Here is a 6,000-nt window from a genome sequence, read left to right as displayed (position 1 = left end):
TAAATAAGTGCTTTAGTCCAAGGAGACTAAGCTTTTATATGCTCACTAAATCTTGACTTGTGGGTTGAGGATATATTAAGAATTAGTGTTTCACTTCTGAGCAACTAAGTTCAAGTCCTTCGAGACAAATTAATGCAGCATGAAAATTTATATGTGGCCAAAGGCATCAAGCCTAGAATGAATCAGGATTTAGAGATGTCAGAATTGTACTCACAGTTAAAATTGTGGCCTGGACTGGCTCTGGTCCTTTGTAGATGTTTCGGACTACTTGCCCTCTTAATGCCACCTGCTATAACGGTGGCAAGAGTGGAAAAGGTTCTCAGTGGGCTGTGTGTGCAGCTTATTATATTTTTAGAAGCTTTCTGCATAACTGGGCTCATGCAAGGGCCAGTGGGAGCCTAAGACAGCCTGAGACTGAGGAAACCCAGTCATTTTGCTTCCAATTTCATGTCAAGACTTCCTTTCCCAGCATGGGCCACAGAGAGCCATAGACAGTCTGCTTACATTTCGTCAACACCATAGTCTCAGACCTTTCTTCCTGTATTTTTATCTCGTCTCCTTCTGGTGGGGGCTTTTGCTTAGATTGACTCCAGGCCAATAGGATCCTGAGAGCCATCAGAATGGAGAGAAGAAAACACACAGGCCAACTCCCTTCCAGTGGAGGCAGCTTGGATCTTCAGAAGACTCAGGAGCAGGAAGAGCAGGGGTCTTGTGTCCTCGTTTGGAAAGAACATAAGTAGTGTGTACTAATAGTTGTTTCTGTTTTGAGTGCATAGCAAAGAGTGGCTGCCAGGGATAATGGTCAATATTAAAATCACCTGGGGGCCCTTTTCAACTAAATCGGACTCTATCCAGTGGCTATATGCAGCAGCTGTCACCTATGCTGTCAAGCAGTCAGCCAGAAAACCAAAGGTGAAAAAAAAAAGGTTATGAGAGAAAGCGACTTGGGGGGATGTTATTGGAGAGTTGTGGCAGGCCCCTCTTTTCTCTTTAACCCACTAAGTTGTTTGAGGAGATGATTTAAAGAGCTTGTCATTTGGCCCTGCAGTTAAAGAAAGGGCTGGCATTTGACATATACCTGGAAGGCTGAAGATGACAGATCTTGGCTAGAATAGCCACCCATGGCAGGGAAAATCTGTTTCTCAAGGCCAGATCAGGCCACGTGGGAAGGAGGGAATCAGTCTGGGCCTAGAGTGGAGCGAGGTATTTTTCAAGGTACCCTCCGGCAAATGCTTCCCGGCCAGGATGAGGCAAAGTGGAGGGACCAGCTGCACCAAAGAGGTACAGGTGTGTTCTCAGTGGGAGTGTCTCTGGGAATCTATGAACTTGCCTGGCAAGGAGAACATCTGTCATGCATATAGGTGTTAATGCCAGACCACTATAGTACCATCAGGGAAGTCCTTCCTGTCCTTCTGGCCCTCATCCTGCCATCACTGTCTCAAATGCCCCCCCACCTCCCGCAGAGAGTAGAAAAGGAACCAGAATACAGGACCTATCAGAACTGGCTTCATTTTGATTTTTATTTCTTGGCTATGTAATAGCCACTGGGATTCCTGGGGCCGAGTCTACCTGTTTTTCTCTGTTCTTATTATTGGTCTATTTAGTGAACAGATCCTGTGTGCCAGGCTGATTGTTATACACTCTCTGGCCTGCTTTCTCAGATTCTTAAGGGAGTGATTCTAGGACTCAGACCAGAGACTACCAGCTATGAGTGAACAGGAAACTTGAAGAGACTTTTCTTCACTTCATCCCAGAACTGTTTTCAGCAAGGGCCTGTTATTATTTGTGTGCATCCACTTGCCCATTTCAGAGCTGCTCATTTAATGTTGACTGACTGGATGGAGGAACCAAAAAGACATTGTATATGGTTGGGTACCATGTTTTCTCTCATCCAGGACATAACCAATGTACATAAGGAAAAAATGCCACTCTCAGGAACCTTCTTGTTAGGGGAAAAGAAAAACTGAGAGGAAAGAATTTGAATAAAGGGCAATGTACCCAACTCCACTCCTCCATCCTCATGTTAGTGGAGAAATAAATCAAGAACCATATTTGCTATATCTGAAGTACTTGTGACAAGGAGACCTTGAGTTGCTTAAGGCTACAAACCACCTTGATATTAAATTACCTGAATGCTTAATTCTGAAACTTCCTCACAGATCTCCCAGCTTATCACTAGCCCCACAGCATGTTCTGAGTCAAGTATAAGCCAGTTAAGTTTTCTGCAAGAACTGATTTGCCAACAGACCCCGAGACAGCTGGGACTCAGCCTTTTTTGGACTGGGTACAAAAGAGATGTTGAACTGGGTGTTATCCTGGTACTGAAGAAAGAATGCTATGATTTCTAATGATGTCTCCTAGTGGCCTCAAATACAAATTGAACAAGATGGCTAACAGCATTGTGTTACAAAGAACACTGCAGCCCAGGACCTCCAGGGCAGAGGAACCTCTGGGGAGTGAGCCTTTTCTTGCTCTCAGAAAATAAAAAAAAATGCACTTGAACACATAAGGAGGTTTATTCACTGGAACATGCCTTTACAAGACACACCCACCTATCACTGCAAACACACGCACACACACACCACAGAGGGTGCAGATGTGGCTTTGACTTGGAGTGCTGAGCAATTTTCTGCTTTTTCCTTTTATCCATATAAAAGTGCATCAAATTAATTGCAGCCAATTATGTACAAATCCCTTTCTCTCTGCCAATCAGGGCTGCCTGAACAGGCAAGAGGCACTCTCACCTGCTTCGTTATGCAAATTGAAATTCAAACACCCAAGAACAATGCAGCCTTCAGAACAGAAGTGAATTCAGGTTGCTAATGAGAAGAGACTGCCAGAGGAGTGGCTTTAACCCTCTGATGCTGCTTTGAGAAGGCTGAGAAGTCTTCAAGTGGAGATGGAGGCAGAGTCAATGCCAATCCTGGCTCTAGGCACCAGACATGCTCCCAGAGCACTGTCACCTTTATGTAACTTGAGCCCTGACATGGAAGGTCACCACCTGGTCAGACATAATTTAGAATGACTTGGAATCTAAACAGTATGACAGAATAGCTTATTTCTTGAATACCTCTGTGATATGACAATCAAATTCATTTTGCAGGATATGGGGTCAGCTGTGGTATAAATTCACTGAGTCTCAGTATACCTGCAGTCAAGTGCAAGTATGATCCACTACACAAAATACACAGAAATGATCGATACACACATACACAGAGAGAGAGAGAGAGAGAAATGAACCCTAAGATCTCACAGCATGAGATTAACTTGAAAAGAGACTTACCATTCAGTTACTGATTTGCTTAGGACCTGCTATATGCAAAGGAATAGCTATTTTATTCCCTAGTCATCACATTTGGGAGGGCTTATTTCTTGACTACCTCACCTGTTATCTTGCACTAGAGCTTCACAGTCTCCTCTTGATATAGAGATAAAAACTTATCTCTCAACCCCAAGTCATCTAAAAAAAGTGTTTTGACAGAATTGTGTGTCACCCAGTCCTCTGAGCCTGAGTGTGCAAGCTAGACAGTCTGCACAGCAGTGAAGGGCATGTACAGTGGTCCTGGTGACATTGAGGAGACTAGGAGGAGTTTGGTGTTGGAAAGTGGTAGCTTTCTTGCTCCTCCTTAAACACCGTGGTCATAGTGTAGCTTTGATTTTCAGTTGGAGGTATCTTAAAATTGCACATCACTCAGTACCCTCACATCCCAGGAAGAGTGCTATGGGTTGCAGAGAACCCAGAGAAGTGGCCTCTTCATTCCTAACCACTCTTAGTCATACAAGCACTTCCATGTATGAATATGTAGGAATGGCTGAAAGAAAATGGTTCCCAAGGCAGTCTGTCATCTGGGCTGATCGGTCTGTTTGACCACTCTTTTTTTTTATTGTTGTTGTTTGTTTATTTTCATTTTGTTTTGATTTATTAGAATACTTTCATGAATTTACACTTCCAGTTTAAAATTTATATATAAAAGCAATTTTAAACTATCTGCTTCTTAAAACACATTTTAAAAGATGTTTCTCTGAGGGAAGTGGGGTGATTGCTTAATCACACATCAGTAAGACATCTTTTCAGATCATCTCCTCTGAAGACCTGGATGAGATCCTTTGGACTAAAAGAACAGAGCTTTTGATTTTGTGGACATAGATCTTATAGGAAAATAGGGACTATTAGGTTCAGATGCTGTAGAAGAGAGCTTAAGAAAACACTACAGCCCAAGAAGTAGGGCATGAGTGTAGAAAATGAAGTACCAGGGCTAGCCCTAAACCCAAGCAAGGTTCCATTTCTTTATTTATTTCCATTTCTTTCAGTATTTTATTGCCATTCTCTTGCCTCTTTCCTATCCCTAGGTCCCTACTAGGACCGTCCTCCAGCAGTCTAACCCACCTCTGTCACCCTCCACTGTAATCATTGACTGACTGCCCATTTCCTTCTCTGAATTATAAGCTACCTAAGGCAACAGGCATGTTTTCAAGGATTGTCTATTCAGCACCTGGGACAGTGCCTGGGACATCGGAGAAGTTTGTTAAGTGTGAATGAATATTCCCAGAACACAGCTGCCAATACTAACACTAAAGTTCTGCTCTCTTACAGATTAAATTGCCTTTAATGAGCTAACCATTTACGGTATCATTTCTCTAGGGAAGTGTATTTCTGTTTCTGAACAGCTGATTTATAAATGAACTATTGAGAAGAACATGTCTGTAGGTTGGAACCTGCCTATTGAAAATTGCATTCCAAAACCAAAAATAAATTAACCTTTTTATTATGTTCTTTTGCAAAGTATTAGAAATCATGGCCCTCATCCATAGTAATCACTATACAGAACCACATCAATAGAAGCTCAAAGAGTATGCCAGTCATTCATGACCACTGGGTGGTATTCCCCCAATTAAACACTTTACGTTCTTTGTCTGGATTACTTCTCCTCCAAACCCTTTTAGGCAGATGTTACCTCTACTATCCAGAGGAGAAAACTAGACAAAAATCTATGTGATCTGGTTAGGTTCCTAGACCTCTCTGCTGCCTGGGTTTCCTAATTTATTAAATGGGGATAGATGTGTTCCCTACCTGAGAGCTATTATGCTGAGTTGTTACTTGAAAAACCTCATATAAAATGTTTGCAACCCAGGGTCTCCCCCTAAATCCATCTCACATAGCCTATGCTGTTTCTAATAGGTGATTAAAATGTGCCTCCAAAGCCATAAGCTGCTACAGATCTGCTCCAGGGCCCATGACTTGATTCTCCTTCTACTCTGCCTGCCCCTAGTACTTGTCTATTTCAGTGAGATTCTGAGGTGGGGGTCATGGTAGAGGGCAGGTGATATGTCAGAGATGGAAAAGGTGTGGAAGGAAGATTGGGGGAGTCACTTTGCAGTGCTTAGACTCTGAAAATAACCCTGGATCACGAGATACCTAGGTGAAGGGCATCTGCCACCAGTAAAGAGGTATCACTAGTATCTCTTTGTAGATAAGCTTGTGAGTCTTTGGAGAGGAAGCTCCCAATATCCTCCTGGGTACAAAGTAAGAGCTCAGTGAGCATTTCTGAATCTGTATCTGTTGCACATCACCATAATAAAAAACAATTACTTCAAATGTGAGCTTCAAATCTGATTCCATTTGACTCCTGGGCCCTACTCCAAGCAAACCATTTCTCATGGGAGTAGACAGATTACAAAACCAGGTCCTTCTAAGCCTTTTCTGCTTGCATGATCTTTACAGCCAAAGAACTGTCTGTCCTTTTCAGACTTTCAGAAAAAAAACACACACACACACACACACACACACACACCTAGTTTCCTCTAGTTCTCTTGGAGACTCAGAGAAGAGACTTAGCTTCACTACAAATTATTGAGGAAGTCAGAGAGTTTATAACACCCTAAGTTTATCTTTTGTGTCAATTAAGATCTTTCTTTTATATTTTTTATTTTTGATTTACACAGGATAATTGTACATATTTCTGGGGTACATTGATATGATTATATCCACATATAGATTAT

At 42.2% G+C, this 6,000-nt stretch overlaps 1 protein-coding gene across 1 annotated transcript in view; it reads left to right on the top strand.

Annotated features, from left to right (window-relative positions):
• Grin2b (glutamate ionotropic receptor NMDA type subunit 2B) overlaps positions 1-6,000 on the top strand; it is a 413,750-nt gene that overhangs the window by 361,327 nt on the left and 46,423 nt on the right. The window lies entirely within an intron of this gene.

Source organism: Marmota marmota, unplaced genomic scaffold (genome assembly GCF_001458135.2).
Source record: "Marmota marmota marmota unplaced genomic scaffold, marMar, whole genome shotgun sequence".
Classification (NCBI taxonomy): domain Eukaryota; kingdom Metazoa; phylum Chordata; class Mammalia; order Rodentia; family Sciuridae; genus Marmota; species Marmota marmota.
The sequence above is the reverse complement of the archived record's forward strand: the minus strand, read 5'-3'. Positions and strand labels throughout refer to the sequence as shown.